The following is a 19,813-nucleotide window of genomic DNA, read 5'->3' as shown; positions in this document are numbered from 1 at the left end:
TTTTAGCATCTAAATTCATCAGGGATATTGGCCTATAATTTTCTTTCTTTGTGTTGTCTTTGCCTGGTTTTGGAATCAGAATTATGCTTGCCTCAAAGAAGGAGCTTGGAAGTCTTCCTTCCTCTTGAATTTTTTGAAATAGCTTGAGAAGGATAGGAGTTATTTCTTCTTTGAATATTTGGTAAAATTCACTTGTGAAGCCATCAGGTCCAGGGCTTTTCTTTTTTGGGAATTTTTTGATAACTGTTTCAATTTCATTTGTTGTAATTGGTCTGTTTAGGTTTTCTGATTCTTCCAGATTAATTTTTGGAAGATTATATGTTTCAAGGAATTTGTCCATTTCATCTAGGTTGTCTAGTTTTTTGGAGTACAGTTCTTCATAGTATTTTCTTACAATATTTTGTATTTCTGTTGTGTCAGTTGTTATTACTCCACTCTTGTTTCTAATTTTATTCTCTCTTTTTTTCTTGGTTTAGTCTGGTTAAAGGTTCATCGATCTTGTTTACCTTTTCAAAGAACCAGCTCCTGGTTTCATTGATCCTCTGTATTGTTTCTTTAACCTCTATGTCATTTATTTCTGCTCTGGTCTTTATTGTTTCCCTCCTTCTACTAGCTCTGGGCTTTATTTGCTGTTCTTTTCCTAGTTCTTTTAGATGTAGGGTCAAGTTGTTTATTTGATATTTTCTACCTTCTTGAGGTATGCCTGTAATGCTATGAACTTCCCTCTTAGGACTGCTTTTGCTGTGTCCCATAAATTTTGAGTTGATGTATGCTTGTTATCGTTCATTTCTAGGAATTTTTAAATTTCTTCTTTGATCTCATTGTTTACTCATTCATTATTTAATAATGTGCTCTTTAGTTTCTAAGTGTTTGAGTATTTTTCAGTTTTTCTGTTGTGGTTGATTTCTAGTTTTATGACATTGTGATCAGAGAAAGTGCTCAATATGATTTCAATCTTCTTAAATTTGTTGAGACCGCTTTTGTGCCCTAACATGTGGTCTATTCTAGAGAATGTACCATGAGCACTTGAAAAGAATGTATATTCTGCTGCTTCAGGGTGAATAGTTCTGAAGATATCTATTAAATCGAGTTGATCTAGTATGGCCTTTAACTCTGCTGTTTCTTTGTTAATTTTCATTCTTGAGGTTCTCTCTAGTGATGTTAGTGGTGTATTCAAATCCCCTACTGTTATAATATTTTTGTTGAACTCATCCTTTAAATCCATCAAAGTCTGCTTTATATATTATGTGCTCCTATATTAGGTGCGTAGATATTTATAATGGTTATATCTTCCTTTTGGATTGCTCCCATTATCATTATGTAGTGACCTTCTTTATCTCTTACTATAGTCTTTGTTTTAAAGTCTGTTTTGTCTAATATAAGTATTGCTACCCCAGGTTTTTTTTCATTTCCATTTGCGTGAAATATTTTTTTTCCATCCTTTTATCTTCAATCTATGTGCATCTTTTGTTTTAAGGTGTGCCTCTTGTAGACAGCATATGTATGGGTCCTGTTTTCTTATCCACACAGCTACCCTCTGTCTTTTGATCGGATCATTTAATCCATTTATATTTAAGGTTATTATTGATATGTAGTTGTTTTTTGCCATTTTATTCTTTAAAAATGTATTCCTCTTTTGCTATATTCTTTTTCTCCTATGATCTGTTTATAACAGGATCCTTAGCATTTCTTGCAGCCTTGGTTTGGTTGTAGTGAATTTCTTGAGTTTTATTTTGTCTGGAAAGCTTTTTATTTCTCCTTCAATTTTAAACAATAGCCTTGCTGGATAAAATAGTCTTGGTTGTAAGCTCTTGTTCTGCATTACTTCGAATATTTCTTGCCATTCCCTTCTGGCCTCAAGTGTTTCTGTTGAGAAGTCGAAAGTCATCCTCATGGGGGCTCCTTTGTAGGTGATAGTCTTTTTTTACTCTAGCAGCTTTTAATATTTTCTCTTTATCACTTAACTTTGGTATTTTAATTATGATGTGTTTTGGTGTTGATTTCTTTGGGTTTCTCTTTAATGGAGTTCTCTGTGCTTCCTGAACATGTGAGATGTTTTTCTGCCTTAATTGAGGGAAGTTTTCATCTTTGATATGCTTGAACAAAGTCTCTATCCCTTGTTCTTTCTCTTCTTCTTCAGGAACCCCTATGATGCAGATGTCATTTCTCTTCATGTTGTCACAGAGCTCTCTTAGAGTTTCCTCAGACTTTTTGAGTCTCTTTTTTTTTTTTTTCTGCTCTGCTTCCATGCTTTTATTTATCATGTCCTCTAACTCGGTGATTTGATTCTCAGCTTCATCCATCCTGCTTTTAATTCCTTCCATTGTGTTCTTCATTTCTGATATTGTATTTGTCATTTCTGATTGATTCTTTTTTATTATTTCAGTGTCCTTTTTTATATCTGCTATCTCTTTTTTTAGGTTTTCATAATGACCATCTATTGTTCTAATATCTTTGAGCATTCTAACAATCATTTTAAACTCTGCATCTGGTAATTTGGTTATATCTGATTCATTCAGATCCTTTTCTGGGGATTTCTCTTGATCCATTTGTGTTGGATTTCTCTGCCTTCTCATCTTCTCTGTGTAAAAGAAAGTCTTGGCCACTGGGGTCCACTGGGTGTGGCCTCTGTTCCCTAGGTATGGTCTGTCTGCAGGCCCACCACCCCCTCTGCTGTTGCTGCCTAGGAGGTTTGGGTATGGGCGTTGCTGCTACCTTCCCACTGGGGCTGTTGTTGTGGTTTCCACCTCTCCTTCACAGGAGTGTCTCTGATCACGTGATTGTGTATACAAGCCTTGGTGGCCTTGGCCTTCGCCCCACCCCCATGGGTGGTGTTATGCTCGGCCCTGAGGGTAATGGCAAACACCTTTGCTCAGTTGCGGGTCTCCACCTGTTTCCGGACTTCCGCCTCACCGTTGAAGGATGAGCCCGCTCGTGGGATGGCTGCAAGCCTTGGCTCCACAGGCCAGGCGGGACTGCGTGCCCATGCTCAGTAGTGGGACTCTGTCTGTTCTGGGTTTTTGGTTTCACCCCTGAGAGAGGAGCCAGCTTTCAAGTGAGGCCACAAGCCTCGGTTCCGTGGACAGGGCAAGGCTGTGCTCCTGTGCCCTTGCTCAAGGGCAGGTCTCCGCTCCTTCCGGGGCTCCTGCCCTTCCCCTACAGGCTGGATTGCAGGCGGCCTGCAGCTGGCCTTGACCACTTTTGCATGCCCCCTCCTCCCCAGCCAGACAAGACTGAGCTCACCCCTGGGACCAGTGGTGGCCAGCTGGCTTCTGCCCTTGCCGACAGAACCATGCTTCCACATCCCGCCGCCGCCCACCCTTGGGCGAGCTTTCAGCCGTGTGGGTGGGGGCGCTGCAGTTCAGACCCTAAGACTCACTACTGTAGTCCCGAAAGCTCCCTCCTTCTAAGCAACTCTGCTCTGAGTGCCGCAGGAGAGCTTGTTTGGCTGCTCTCCTGCTTCCCTTTGCTGGTATTGCTGTTTCCAGGGGAAATATTCACTTCAGATTTGGGATGTGACTTGTCCCAGGGGTTAGGGTGGCTGTCTCCCTAAATGTTTCTCCCTATGCCTTTTAGATTACACTCTCTTCCTGTTACTCCAGTCCTCTGCTCTCTCCCTGTTCCCCAGGGCCCCGGGTGAGTGGTTGTGAGAGAGGTGTTCTGCGCGATCCCTTTAAGAAGATTCCTGGGTCTGAGAAATCAGTCTCTTTCTCAAAAACAGTATCCTGTCTTGTTTCCAGCTAAATACTGTCCATACACCCCTTCTAGGCTTTGGGGCTGCAGGCTGGGGCTTTGTTCCTGGGATTCAGGACCCTTACCTCTTTGCTAAACTTACTTCCTGCCACGTAAGTCTCTCTCGGCTGCCATTCGCTCCGGGGAGCTGGGCAGCCCTCTCCATGCTCCCACTTTTTCTACCAGTCTCGGTGTGGCTTCTTCAGTGTTCCTTGGTTGAAGAGTCCTCTTAGTTTAGTCCAAAGTTGGTTTTTCCAGATGATAGTTCTTAAAATTAGTTTGTAATCCACTTTGGTTCTGGGAGGTGGGAGTTGGTATGTCCGCCTACTCCATCGCCATCTTATCTTCCCCCAACACTCCACATTCTTAACAACTCTATCCATCTCCATCTCTCTCACTAAACTAGGATCTCCATAAAGAAGAGGGCGTTTTGTTTTGTGCACTGTGAAAACCTCAGTGCTACCCAGAAGCAGATTAAGGTCAGTTGAGGCCCTGTGCACAGAAGAAAATATTGAGCCCCTTAAAAAAAGAGAGCGACAGGGAAAAATTATATTTTAACTATATTTTTAATTAAATAAAAAATATGTACTATTAATGTTAAAATTGCACAAGTAAAACCAAACTTGGTGTCATTAGAAAACAGTGTAAAGTTGGGGTTTTGCGAGGCCATTCAGAAGTTGGATTCCAGGGTGCATGCCCACCATTAAATCTGCCTTTGGTCCCACCAGGAAGTCTGGTGCAGAGCCGTCATCCAATAAGTATTCCATGAATTAATTTATGAACTTTAATATTATCGGCAAACCTGGTGAAATGACATTTGTGAATTTAAATTGAATATAACTGACGATCTCAGAGGATAGTAAGAAAATTGATAATAAGAGCAGAATAAATACTGATATGAGATGAGACAACACTTTCAGAACATAAAGGCTTTGTTAATGTAAAATTCTGTTTCATTAAAAGCTTGTTGTGGACTCTGCAGAAACATTATCATTGACACATTTTTGCATATTATGTTATCAAAGTGCACATCTTAGGCCATTGCTCTCAAGGAATCTAACATTGACTACAAATCTGTTTCCATGGACACCTATCAGTAGCAGAAGATAGAAAATAAAGTAGAAAGAGTAAGGCATTAATATTATATTATAGTCATAATAAAGGCAGAATTAAGAAGAAATGCATCACAGTCGCTCACCTATTCCAGTTAAGAAGACAAAGTCTGATATTGAGATGATTAAAATTAAGTTCTTTATCATTTTAATATCACTTTAAATTTGTTTTTTGTGTAAAATAACAATATTTAAATAAATAATTAAGTGAGATTTGTATCTCTCCCTATTATAATTATTAATTCTGATCATTACTAAAATGAATAATTTCTCTTTTGGAAGAGATAACTTACAAACAGACGACTTGAAACCAGGTAGAGAAAAAAATATGGTGGTTGTATCATTCAGTTTCACACTGCAACATAATATTTCATAAAGCTGATCATAAGACATTTTAATACTCTTAGAAGTAATTATTTCAAATAAATACATAAATGTGAAAAATATAATCTATGTAAATTTATGTAAATGGGTAGTTATAGTGAATTAGTGGATTGCTCAGGATTTCATTAAATAAAAAGACTAAAGACCCAGGTTATCAAGAAAAAGCTATTTTGCTCTATTTCAGTTGCTTTAGGATGTTAATCTGGCCCCAAATGATCAACTTATCATTAATCATAATAATTAGGGGTAGATTTACTAAGCATTAGTGTAATTTTTAATCATGCTAATAGTTGTACAATCCTCTCTTCATTAATATAAATGAGGTAAATTAGAACCATGACATTAAAAAGCAGAGGCAGAAGCAGCAGGAACCTTCATGGGTCCTCCCAAAGCCCCATTAATTTAATTGTAATATGTTGTTTCTAAATACTTATTTTATTCTCTTTGTTTTCTGTTTGCCAATAGTTCCTTAGATTGGTTAATAGCATACTAACCTCTTCATTTAAGTGACTACTATGGTGTGGTCTAAACCATACATTCTTGTCTTCTTTCATTACCTTTGACCCTTTCTCACTTGTTCAGTCAACAAGGATTTATAGAGTAATCACTCATGCAATTTGAAATTTGATATACCAGCACAATACTAAAGCATTAAGGGACATCCCATCTTCCAGTTCACTGTCCATAAGTCACTGTGGATTGAATTGATATTATTACTAAATATGTAAAAGCAATTTCAAAGTAAAAAAAATTCTCTCTTGATGGTATCCTTAAATTTTAAGTTATATCTGAAAGTTGTCAAGATAGATTTTCTTCTTTATCTCTCACATTTGTTTGGACATTCCCAGAGAGGCCTTTCCTGGAAACACTGCTTAAATTAATCCCCCCCATTAATGGGCATCATCTCAGCTCTTGGTTATTATTTTTTTTTTTTTTTTCTCATAGCACTTAAATTTTAGAGGGTTTTTTTTGTGTGTGTGTGATTATTTCTTTACTTCCCTTCTGGATTATAAGCAAATTGAGGGCATCAACCATGAATGTATCATATTGTTTGGTATATTATGATGCCCAATTAATATTAACTGGTGAATTAATGAGTAATCCACTGTATTTGTGGTGCTTAGTCAAAGAATAAAGTATGACATTTGCTTGATCTTAGAGTCTAGCATATGATCACATTTTCCTTTTGTATAAAAGAAAGGCTTGGATTGAACTTTTAAAGGTATTCCATTTAGTTGAGAAATGTATTCATTCTCATTAGCAGAATTTATTTTTTCAAATATGTTTATTGGAGAGGAAATCTAACCTAATTGGAAAAAGAAATCTCTGGATCTGGGGACTACTTGCCTCGAATTTTATTAGCTCTATGGACTTGCAGTGACTCATTTATTTAGTGAGTAAACTTTTACTACCCTCTTTGTACTGGGCACTAAGAATAACTTTGGGGCTGTCATACATGACAAAGTCCTGTTTTTAAAAGAATGTAGTCTAGTTGGAAAATGGTAATTTGAGGTACTCATGCAACTAGCAAACAAAAGAACTGGAATTTGAACTTGTTGTAAAGGTCTAAAGTCTGTGCTTTTTCCACTGAACACACAGCCATTTCAGAAAAGTTTGTACTTCATTAAAAACAGCAGTAGCAATAGCATTTATAGGTCTATTGAAGTTTAACAGGTATCATATATTCAGCATTTTTGTTTGTTTTTTAATGTGGTCAGACAATGGGGTATAAATTGGTAGAGGTGTTGGTGAGAGACAGAGGTGATAGATAGATAATAGATAGATAGATAGATAGATAGATAGATAGATGATAGATAGATAGATAGATAGATAGATAGATAGATAGATAGATGATAGATAGATGGAGAGGGAGAGAGAGAGAGATTAAAAATGAAACCGAGGAGATCAAGTAGGAAGCCATTGCTTACCTTGACCAGAGATAAGACAGTAACAGTAAAAATGAAGGGGGAAGGGAAAGATTGGATTTCAGAGATCTAAAGGGAGAAGTTCAATAGGTCTAAGTGATGGAAAGATATAGGAATGAGAAGAGACACATACGAGAGTGAGGAAAAATGCAGGTGAAAGAGAGTGGGATTGAATAACATCTTTCTGTAGCTTGATTTACCTGGTAGATGATGTTGCTGTTCGCTGAAGCAAGTGGTATATGCTAAGAGACGTGGAGAAAATTTTCAGATTTTTATTTCTTTTTAATGGTGTTGGGTAGATTGCAAAGGACCCTGTGTTTTCCATGGTATGATAGGCGTGTTCTGCTGTCGTCGTAGTTGCTGTAGTTTTCGGCCGCCACTCCCATTACTACTGTTGTGCTGGTGCGGCTGGTGGTCCTCCCACTACTGAATATTTCTTCTCAACTGTGTACTGAGATACGTTACTCTGTGTATTTTCTTTAAAGTTTTCACAACAAACCTATGAGATAAATGTGCATCTTATTTTTATGCTGGGTAAAGTAAAACTCCGTGAGGTTAATTATTGCTAAGTGACATTGCTAAATGTCATGAAACAAATAAATGTCAGGTTGGAGATTCAACCAGACTTCAGTGCGGAGTCTCGTTTCATGGCATTCCATCTCGTGAATTTCAAACCGTTTGTGTTTGAAGCACCGGTGAGACATCCAAGTTTCTAATTTGTAAAGTGTGAATAAAAATAACTGCTGAAATACATCTGCAAGTGTGAAACTGAGGTATGCTTCCAAGTGTGGATCATTATTATTCAACAGCCCCTAATTTTTGCATGTCATTCAATTTTAATTAATTTCTAGAAAATAATTTGTTTAAACTATAGATCATTAAGTGATTTGCAATACTAATAAAATGCAGGCTAAATTTTTCTTGCGAATGCTTAATTTGTTCTCTCTGTAAAGTTTCCAATAGAGAAAAGATTGTTACCCTAGACTTTTAAAAATTTGAAGCTAGAATTAACTTAAAAGATTACTTAATAAAAAAGTCCATATAAAGAAATTGAGATCTATGTAGAAGTTGCAACAGACAGACCTTATTCTTTCTGTGGCTTGACTTACCTGGGTAGATGGCATTGCTGTTCGTTGAAGCAAGTGGTATACGCTAAGAGATGTGGAGAAAATTTTCCGATTTTACTCTCACCTCTGTGTTGAAATTGAAGTGTCAGTATCTTTGTCCTAGCCATGAACTCCCCAGTTGACTCTAACCCCACTGTTTGCTCATTTATTAATCCCAGATATTTTCACTCAGTCTGCCTAGTCTCACAGCTCTTTTGTTTCTGATACCTAATCTGGAACCATATTTAGTACAGTAAAGAAAATAATTCTACAGGGGAAAATAAAATCTGTGGTTCCAGTTTTATCTTTTCGTCTAGTAAATTTACCACCATTTTTGTCCTGTGGCAAAGAGGGTGTTAGTCTGCTAGGGCAGCCATAACAAAATAACAGAATAGATGGTTTAAACAACAAGAATTTTTTTCTTACAATCTGAAAACTGGAACTTCAAGATGAAAGTTCCAGTGGGATTTGTTTCTCCTGATACCCCACTCCTTGGTTTACAAATTATTGCTAATTGTGTGCTTCTTTGGTCTTTTCTCTGTTCATGTGCATCCCTGGTGTCTCTTCTTATTTTTATTAGGGCACCAATCATACTGGGTGAGGACCCACTTGTGTGACCTCTTAAAAGCTTAATTGTCCCTTTATAAGCCCTATCACCAAGTACAGTTACATTCTAAAGTACTGGAGTTAGGACTTCAACATACGAATTGTACTGGGGGGAAACACTATTTTATCCATACAAAGAATTTTTATTGAGTGAATAAAAAATATTATATCCAATTGGTTGAACCTGCCCCTTACCTAGAAAGCCCATTGCACTCTTTTTAACCTCCATTGGAGCCTTGTTTTGTATTATAGCAATTGACATACTGGTTTTATCTTCATTACAAGATTGTAAATATCTTGAGGACAAAGGTTTTAACTCTATGTCCATTATGGAAATAAATTAAGTAATTATTTGATTTAAAATAACAATACTTTCCTGGTGAATTTTATTTGTTTTAAAATGAAAGAAGAATTAATTAAACAGTTGTTTTAGAAGAAATAATTATGATTATTTTAAAGTATTGATATAAAAACTGACAATATAGCTTAGTCAGTCATTAAAATTGAGGATAATGTCTAGTTTCAATAATATGCATGTGTTCATATCACGTTTATTTTATACAGTTATGTTTATGTAAGATTAAAATTGATATTGTTAAGATATCAAATTATTAGCTCTAATATTATTAAGATATCAAATTTTAAAATTTTCATTTTATTTCAATTAATTTTTTTTAGGAAAAACATGTTAATATATATCTATCTCTTTTACCTAATTAAAAAGCAACAACACACTTCAGGAAGGCTATCACCTGTATCCAAGTCAATTGCACACCCAGTGGATTTCTCTATAGTGACACATAGAAAAAAATATTAAAATATGTATTATGATACATTTAATTTGTCATTGACCTAACTTTGTCATAGAGGCTTTTATAGAGCTTGTCAAATTGAATTAATCACAAAAAGAAGATAAAATGTATGGAAGCATGGCTTATGTTATTTTACTGCCTGTTTGCTTTAAGAGCATGGCGACGACTGGTGAGCGTCACGTCAGCCAAGTCCGTACCTATCCCTTGTTGGTATTTTGCACGTTTATTTATGAAATAACTTTATTGAAATAGTTGAAAATATCAGCTTTTTACAGTACAAATAAGTTTTCAGCATTTAAAGGATGTATTCTGAGTCTTTCAACCTTTGACTTTGATTGTTTGCTTATTTTTTTGTTACTTTAGTCAACTGTTTAACAACCTTCATCAAGAGCCAATCAGGTACAGCAATGCCCTTGTTAGTTATGTGACCTGGGTAAATTACTGAACCCTTAATCTGCCTTTGCTTTGTCACCTGTTAAAAAGGGATGTTATTATTTGTCAGAGCTACTGAGCGTATTAAATGAGTTAGTGTTGTGAAGACCCCCTAAACATGGCTAGGCAAATAGCAGGATTGCCCCCATGTTATTTTTCTTTCCAATCTGACTCCCCGAATCTACATTTTTTTTACTAGTGATTGTCTGAAATTTAAATGACCAGTAGAATTATAGAACTTTAAAGCTGGATGATATTTTAGCAATATTTTTGTTCTTCTTCCTCTTGTTAGATAATTTGAAAATGGAACTGGCCTACTCAAGACAAAAAATTGTTTAGTCAGAGAACATTAATTTTATTCATGTATTTTCTGTAACTATTACAGCAATAGATAGGATTATGAGAGAGAAAGAGGAAAGTAAAAAGAGAGAGATAGGCAAAATGTTTAAAGACTGTCGGCATCTGTAGTGACTTTTGTGGTGTGGCAAATGTCTAATTGTTCAGGCTTCAGGCTCTCTCGCTCTTTCTCTCCGTCTTAAAAAGACACTTTAACTTTCAAAATATTTATTTTCCATATTTTGAAAATTTTGGAAATATTTTGAAAATTTTGGAAATATTTTGAAAATTTTGTATTATAGCAATTGACATACTGGTTTTATCTTCATTGCAAGATTGTAAATATCTTGAGGACAAAGCCTTTCAGTCAATTTGGTTTTAATTAATTATTTGTTTGTCAATGGAAAAGTATTTGCCAGTTTTCTTCAAAACTGGTGTACTAGCATCAAGTTGCCATCTGCCGGTTCTTAATGTTAGAATTGTACCATAGTATACAGCTAAGGAACAAGTCACATACCAGCATTCTGGGTTCTGTTCACACTGCTTTCCCTGAGTAATGTAACAACTCTCTGAAGCTGCTTTGTTTTCACTTGTTCTGTGTCTGTTACTTCCTTTTGCTAGAGGGGGTTAATAATGATTGTTGACTATGACAGTGATGCTATTAATAATACTAATAATTTCTATGAAGTGCTCATAGAAGGAAGTTCTAAAGGGCATCCAGATAGGCCACATTATTGTCAATCTTTTCTAAATAAGACAGCATTATTGTAGTACACAGAATTCTAAGATGGTTCCCAAGATTCTTGCCTCCTGGTGTACATACCTTGTATAATCCTCTCCTCATGAGTGTAGGCAGAGCGTTTAAATGTGCTGAATAGTTATTCCCTTGATTAGGTCACTTTTTTATAACAAATCATGAGATAAGTCATTAACATGATTACATTATGTTATCTGAAAGGAGAATAGGAGTCAGACAGAGACTTTCCTGCTACCCTGGAAGGAAGAAAGCGTCCATGTTTTGAGCTCCCTGTAGGAACCATGTAGTAAGGAATGTGGACAGCTTCTAGTTGCTGAGACCAATCCCTGGGCAGCAGATAACAAGAAATTGGAGACCTCAGACCTACAACTGCAAGGAACTAAATTCGGCTGACAAGGTGAATGAATTTGGAAGCGAACTCCTAGCTCTAAATGAGAACTTTAGTATGTCTGAACACCTTGATTACATGTTTGTGAGATCCTGAGGGGGAGGATCAAGAGAAGCAAAGCTCAGATTTTTGATCCAAGGAAATTTAGGTAATAAAGGTGTGTTGTTTAGCTGTGAAATTTATGATAATATGCAAAAATAGAAAACCAATACAATTATGTAGTATAAATGTTCTAGACATAAGTAATTCTGTGATTTTATACTTGACCCATTGGCTTATTTATTTATTTATTTATTTATTTGCATTTAGTGTCTATAAAATAAGAAGAGAGCTTTTTTAAAAAAAGATTTAAGAGGAGTTTTGCAGGTGATTAATTAGTGATTTTTTAGTCATAATGTCTCAAAACTATCTTAAAGCTTTTGATCATATTGTAATTTGTTGCAGAATATTCTTGTATTTTAGGAAATACAAGAAGCAGTTGAACCTACACATTGTATTTTAGTCCTGTCCACAATAATTTGTTTTAGTACAAGTCCAGTTTGTTTGGGATGTTTTCTTGAATGTGTTGTTTTGTGTCCCTGGTAAAGAGCTATGAGCATGCAGCATTTCCTATGTCTTTTCTTGATTCAATGACTGAACTACTGTTGATTACAAAAGAAGCTGCTTAAGCTAAAAATGACTGTCATCTTAACTTATTGGAATGTGATACTAATAAGACCAAACTTTATGTGTGTGTCAGTTCAGTTTGCTTTTCTCTATAGAATGAAAGTGCGTGGCCAACTACACTCAAGCTCCAGTCTCGGTCTTAGGGATATTGCCAACAGTGTGCACACGCCAAATGACAGCTCAGTGGCCTAGTCCTAAATGAAGTGTAACAAGTTTTTAGAGGCCCACCGAAATTCACTGTGTGATACTCAAATGTCTCAGTTAATTTTTAGTCCCAACAACGGTGCAAAAACAAGTAGATATTAAAGCCCAGCTTTTACATTTCCCATTTCTGCTGAACTCTAGGATGTGGCAAGGATCCTTAGAGGTCTATCAGGTTCAGATATTGCTTTCATTTGTTGGGGGATTTATTCTAACACCAAGCTGTTAAAATCACCCAAATCTTGAGGCAGCGATTCTGAAAACATAGACATGGATGATATTGGAGGCAGTGTTGTACACTGCACATTGGAATATCAGGCCAAATAAGATGTAAAGAAACTGCAATTTTAATCGGCCCTACATGAGATTGTGAGTAGAGAAGCAGTTTTGTTGCTCTTTCAGAATTTTTATGCTTTTACCGAATTGTAGCCAAAAAGACAAAAGTAGAGACTGAATATCATGTGGTCAGGGACCATACCAACTGTTTTCATTTTTGTATTCTCAGCGTTCAGGACAGCTCAAGAATATATAGGTGGTTTACATATATTTGAACAAAAGAACTAAAGTATAATACCAGCTCCTTTTAAAATGAGATAGCTGATAGAACACAATATAAAGGTGATGACCAAATGGTTGTATTGTGACTATCTGTATTGTGGCTTAAATTTATATAACAATGTTTACACCTGCCTAATTAAAAACATTTTGGTAGATTTGACAGGGAATGAAATATTATGTAAATGAAAAAAAATGTAAATATTGTCCTTTTTTCTTAAAAGCCATCCTTTCCTATTGCTCTTTGTTAATTCTTTCTGTTCTTCCATGCTATCACTCATCTAACTGGATGTTTCTTCTCCTCCACTGAACCCTTCTACTTCTTTATTTGTATTGTAAAGTATATAGAAAAGGTTGAGCATTAAATAACATAAGCTTTGACAATAGCAGTTCTAGACTTTTTAAGAGAATGTTGTGTATTGTTCCTGCCAAAGACACTGTTAAAAAATAATAGTCTGTTACTTTTAAATTATAGAGTGAATGTCTATTTTTCTGCCAATACCATGCTGTTTTGATTGTTGTGGCTCTATAATATAGTTTGAAGTCAGGTATTGTAATGCCCCCAGCTTCATTCTTTTTCTTTAAGATTGCTTTGGCTATTCAGGGTTTTTTATAGTTCCATATAAATCTGATGATTTTTTTGTTTCATTTCTTTAAAAAATGTCATTGGAATTTTGATGGGAATTGCATTAAATTTGTATATTGCTTTGGGTAATATGGCGATCTTGATTATATTTATTCTTCCTATTCAAGAATAAGGAATAATCTTCCATCTTATTTTATCTTTTTTGATTTCCCTTAACAATGCTTTGTAGTTTTCATTATATAGGTCCTTTACATTCTTTGTTATGTTTATTCCTAGGTATTTTTTTGTTGTTGTTGTTGCAATCGTGAAGGGGATTATTTTTTTGAGTTTGTTCTCAAATGTTTCATTGTTGGCATATAGAAAGGCTATGTGTGTTTTGTATGTTAATTTTGTATCCTGCGACCTTACTGTATTGGCTTATTGTTTCTAGTAGTCTTTTTGTGGATTCTTTGGGGTTTTCGATGTATAGGATCATATCATCTGCAAAAAAGTGATACCTTTACTTCTTCTTTTTCAATATGGGTGCCTTTTATTTCTTTGTCTTGTCTGATTGCTCTGGCTAGAACCTCTAGTACCACATTAAATAAGAGTGGAGAGAGTGGACAACCCTGTCTTGTTCCTGATTTAAGGGGGAAAGCCTTCAGTTTTGTGCCATTTAATATGATGTTAGCTGATGGTTTATCACATTATGACCCAGCAATCCCTCTACTGGGTATATACCCCCCAAACTCAGAAACATTGATACATAAAGACACATGCAGCCCCATGTTCATTGCAGCATTGTTCACAGTGGCCAAGACATGGAAACAACCAAAAAGCCCTTCAATAGAAGACTGGATAAAGAAGATGTGGCACATATACACTATGGAATACTACTCAGCCATGAGAAATGATGACATCAGATCATTTACAACAAAATGATGCGATCTTGATAACATTATACGGAGTGAAATAAGTAAATCAGAAAAAACCAAGAACTGCATTATTCCATACATAGGTGGGACAAAAAAATGAGACTAAGAGACATTGACAAGAGTGTGGTGGTTACGGGGGGGGGGGGGGAGGGAGGGAAAGGGGAGGGGGAGAGGCACAAAGAAAATTAGATAGAAGGTGACGGAGGACAATCTGACTTTGGGTGATGGGTATGCAACATAATTGATCGACAAGATAACCTGGACATGTTTTCTTTGAACATATGAAATAAAACAAAGAAAAAAATAGAAGAAAAAAATTATAGAGTGAAAACCTAATTAAAAATAAATTACTTTTTTATTTTAAAAGAATAATTGATTTTTTTTCTCTTTTCTCTGGTATTTAACTAGTCCTGGTTTTTTTGTATACCCAAATAAACAACTATATGAGTATTTATACTAACCATAACAAAACAAATTATGTTAACATACATGATGACACATATTCAGTTTCTTTTAAATCCAATTGTATTAAAAAAAATTTTAAATTCACAGTCATTGACAATTCTTGGTAGCATTAAAATCCAGAGAGGAAAGAACCTATATGCAGCTATAGCTGCTACCTAATAAAATATGCAACTAAGTTATTAAGGTTAATTTATATAGTGATTTATTTGCACATGACATTATTTGCTCATGAGATTTAACATCCAGTTTCTCTCTGTCTCTCTCTTTCCCTCTCCCTCTCTCCCTTCCTCGCTCTTTCCCTTTTTTCTTCCCTCCTTCTCCCAATAATTTAATCTACACTTCTCAGTTTTCCAGAGTGTTACTTTGCCCTGTGGTTATAATAGAAAAACAGCTGTGATTTAACATGTCAACTTCTCCATGAAAATCAACTGCCTCAATAACAACTCTGAATCACATTTTAAACAAATATGTTACCACTATGATGCATTTTTTGGTGAGAATTATATATTTTTAAAGAGAGTGATAAATTTTTTAGAGTTTTTAGTTTAAATATGAACTTTGATAATTTTTTATTTCAAAGTTGGAAATAGTAAGCTATTATGAAGGATGAAAAAGGCATAAAATAACTTTCCTCTTCCTCTTTCTTATCCCTCTTATTTTTCTTCCTTCCCTCCTGACCCTCTGTTTTCTCTCTTTTGTTTCTTCTCTCTAATAAAAATAGGTTAGGAGAAATATTGATCAATAAAGTTGAGGTGAAGAAATAAGAACGAGTTTCTTCTCTCTTGCATTTACTCTCATTGTTTTTCTTTCTCTTTTGTGATTCTGTATGTATCAAATTGGAGTGTAGGAAAGCTAGTATTTTGATGATCAGGAAATAAAAATGAAAAAGAATAAGAAAGGGAAGGCATTTTCAGGAAGGGAGAGTGAAAGAGGCTTTTCTAAGGCAATGGAGATGAGTTACAAAGTGTGACAGTGGATGGATCCTTGATGGTGGGTCATAAAGAATTTAATAATTAGTTCTAAATATTCTAAAATCTGAGTATTTATTTAGTAGATCATTTTTCTTAGGCATAATTTGGCTGCATTTTTATATTTATAAAATTTTAGATCCCTTCCAATTGCATGTATACCTCTAGTATGGAATCTTTTTAAATGTGTAAATGTTTACACACCTAATAAGTCTAAATAAATGAATCTGTCCCTAATGCTCAAATCAAGATAATGAGTTAATATAATCAATCAATATATAAAGAAAAATGTTATCTTATTTAATATAAAATTTAAACATCTTTAAAAAATTTGTATATAGTATTGGAGAAAATTCATAAGAGACCAAAAGAGTAGGATGAAAGATAATCACACATATTATAACTTTTTTTCTAATTATAAAAGCAACATATGTTCATTAGAGTAGAATTGAAAATGTTAAACATATAAGGAATAAATAACCCCATCATAAGTTGTAACCAGTATTAACATTTGTGTATTTTCATATATATGTCCTTAATTTTTCTTGAGTTAGCTGTCCGACTGTCTTCAGCTATTTGTATTTATTTAATTTTATAGTCACGTATATTACTTATCACACAATGCACACTGTATCTGTACGTGTGTCTCTGACTACTTTTGAGTATGATTTATAATAGGGCAGTAGTTGGGAGCAGGTGGCAGAAAGAAAAACACATGGCAAATAAGCACTCAGTAGGGTGTGTATCCCAGGTGAACCTTCTCTGAATCTGTGACCTTCAAGTCACTTAACCTTTTGCTGCTGCAATTTCTTTGTCTGAAAGCAATGTGGTTGCAGAGCTGAAAGAAAATGGTGAATTTAAGGACGCAGCTGACTTGGAGCATCTTATGAATCATTTAACGCTACATATTGTTTTTATTGAGAGCCATGGAATGATAAATACCAGTCAAACCATCCTGTTTTTAGAAGAAACAGGATGCAAAAACTTTGCATGAAAAACAACTTTAAATGAGATGATTTAATAGAAATGTCTTTTGTAACAATGCCTGTTAACATGTGTAAAAAGAGATAATAAGGCAAAAATAATTTATAAAATCAGGAATTTTATAAACTAAAGTATATTACTTTTATTTCAAGATAGAAGTTTTGAGCACTGGCAAATGTTTTCCTCAGTGGAGTATCGATAGATTGGGACTGTGTAGTTCATGAAAGCTGGCTGTGCTGTTTGAGTGGTCACTGTAGCCTTTCCTTTGCCTTGAGTCCCGAGTTTGCTGCGTCCCTTTGCAGCAAAGATGAAGTAGCACAGAAGAGCACAGCGAGATCGCTGGCTTGAGATGCTAGTGGTGTGCCCTCGCGATACTTCTTCAACTTCTGAGCTAATGCCTCACTCCGCTTCCCATGTAAAAAGAAATTAAATGCCCTAAAAGTTTATTAGGAAAAGTAAACGAAATAATGTAGTAAAACTAGTATAGTTATCATTTAAGGAGCACTTAGTTACTAACCTCCTGGGCCTCTAAAGCATTCATGGATACTTCTCTGAATATCTGTTCAGTTGACATAGTTTTTCATATATATATATAAAGTTGTCATTTATGCTAAGGTTTAATATATATATACATATATAAGGTTAAATATATAATATATATGTTAAAATTTATAATATATATTTATAATATATATATTTATCTCAGAAAAATCTGAGATCTGAGTTTAAGGAATATGAATTTGAACTCATTAGAACAGGAAGGCAACAGTAGTATTGGTAAAGAAACTGTTGCTGAGTGGTTGACAACTTTTATACAAAATGATTTTCCAAAACAATCTTTAATGGAGTAGTTTTAGGTTGGTTTAAGTCTGTGGGACCCTGTTTTTAAGCAAAATCATTTATTTAATTCCAACATATAAAGTATAGGCCTCTAATCTGCCTTTAGCTTTCTTCTCATCCTACCCTTGTCCTCCTGTAGGAGGGTGGCCCAGGGTATCCCTAGAATTTAGGTGAGAAGTACTGGCCCAGGATAATCCAGTTTTACTTGGAAGATAGTTACCACTTATAAACAACGATGATAGTCAAAATATTTAACCAGCACGGGCTCATCCAATTTGAGCAGAGCTCACCAGCTTGAACCTAAGGTCGCTAGCTTGAGCAAGGGGTTACTCGGTCTGCTGAAGGCCCACAGTCAAGGCACATATGAGAAAGCAATCAATGAACAAGTAAGGTGTTGCAACGAAAAACTGATGATTGATGGTACTCATCTCTCTCCGTTCCTGTCTGTCTGTCCCTGTCTATCCCTATTTCTGACTCTCTCTCTGTCTCTGTTAAAATATATATATTTAACTACTAATGGGGTGTGAGCATTGACTACTCAGAATATGTGCTGGCTCTAAACATCCTGTAAGGCTCTATTGGTGCATAGGGGCTCAAATTCAATGATTTTCTTATATGTGGTCAGAATGTTAGATTTGTATGAAATAGCAAGAGACCAAGTAAAACTTACTTAATACTTACACAGTTTTAATGTGCCAAGCCCTGTTTTAAATGCTTTACATGTGTTAACTGACATAATCTTTGCAACCTGCCTGTACAGATACTATTATTACACTCATTTTATAGATGAGGAAATTGAGGCAAAGAGAAATATGAAATGTAGAGAGGTGAATAAACTCACACATGGTCATACTAATAAGTGGTGGAGGCCTGACCTGTGGTGGTGCAGTGGATAGAGCATCGACCTGGAAATGCTGAGGTCACCGGTTCGAAACCCTGGGCTTGCCTGGTCAAGGCACATATGGGAGTTGATGCTTCCTGCTCCTCCCCACCTTCTCTCTCTCTCCCTCTCTGTCTCTCTCCCTTTCTCTCTTTTCTCTAAAAATGAATAAATAAAATTTAAAAAAAAATAAGTGGTAGAGTCAGAATTCAACTCAGGAAGTTTGCTTTAGAATTAGCTTAGGCTCTGAACACTATCCCGTGCTGTGTTTTAGCATCAAACACGGCAGTGTGATTTGCAAATATGCGAGAGTTGAATATTGTAAGTGAAAACTACTCTCCTGTCTTTTCTATTTACATATAATTTAAAATAATCTAATCATTTTCAATGTCAGCTTTTAATTATTACTTTTGGTTGAAAAGAACTTATTCAGAGCTTATTTTCTCTTTTTTATGATATAATTTTTTGAAAAGAATGTTTGGTGTTAGAGATTCATTGTTAACAGAATGTCTGTCTTTTGCGAAGTATAGGAAGTCATTTGCTGTTAGTCAGTGTACTGGTATATGTGGCAATGGGCAGAAAAAAATCTGTTAATTTTGATATACTTTGCCCTATTAATATTTATTATGATATATTTTTTACAATAATAGCAGAAAATTCACTGTCATGAATAACATTGGAAGGTGAATTTATTTTTCCTGATATGACCAGGATAAAAAGCCTTAAAAATTGACATCAATATTTAAACATAACTAATCTTTTAATTATATAGTGTTCTAGTATATTGTGAAACCTTATTATACCAATAATTCATTAAAGCAGGGGTCGGAAATCCTTTTGGCTGAGAGAGCCATGAACACCACATATTTTAAAATGTAATTCCATGAGAGCCATACAACGACCCGTGTACATTATGCATCATCCAATAAAAATTTGGTGTATCCCGAAGGACAGCTGTGTTTGGCTCCAGCCACCCGCAACCATGAACATGAGCGGTAGGAAATAAATGGATTGTAATACATGAGAATGTTTTATATATTTTTTTTATTTATTCATTTTAGAAAGGAGGGGGGGGAGAGAGAGAGGAGAGAGAAGGGTGGGAGGCGCAGGAAGCATCAACTCCTATATGTGCCTTGACCAGGCAAGCCCAGGGTTTCGAACCAA

General features: G+C 35.3%; 1 protein-coding gene across 6 annotated transcripts in view; it reads left to right on the top strand.

The window, feature by feature from the left end:
* The window catches only part of NAALADL2 (N-acetylated alpha-linked acidic dipeptidase like 2), a 1,156,801-nt gene that overhangs the window by 204,216 nt on the left and 932,772 nt on the right, over window positions 1-19,813 (top strand). Inside the window, exon 1 of one of the 6 annotated variants that reach the window (XM_066347121.1) lies at window positions 7,796-7,926. The exons of the other annotated variants lie outside the window; for them this stretch is intronic. The gene's annotated coding sequence lies outside the window, so the exon portion shown is untranslated. Of the gene's footprint in view, window positions 1-7,795; window positions 7,927-19,813 lie in introns of those variants that run through there. 6 annotated transcript variants of the gene reach the window in all.

The sequence above is a fragment of the Saccopteryx leptura genome, chromosome 8 (assembly GCF_036850995.1).
Source record: "Saccopteryx leptura isolate mSacLep1 chromosome 8, mSacLep1_pri_phased_curated, whole genome shotgun sequence".
Taxonomy (NCBI): Eukaryota; Metazoa; Chordata; class Mammalia; order Chiroptera; family Emballonuridae; genus Saccopteryx; species Saccopteryx leptura.
The sequence above is the reverse complement of the archived record's forward strand: the minus strand, read 5'-3'. Positions and strand labels throughout refer to the sequence as shown.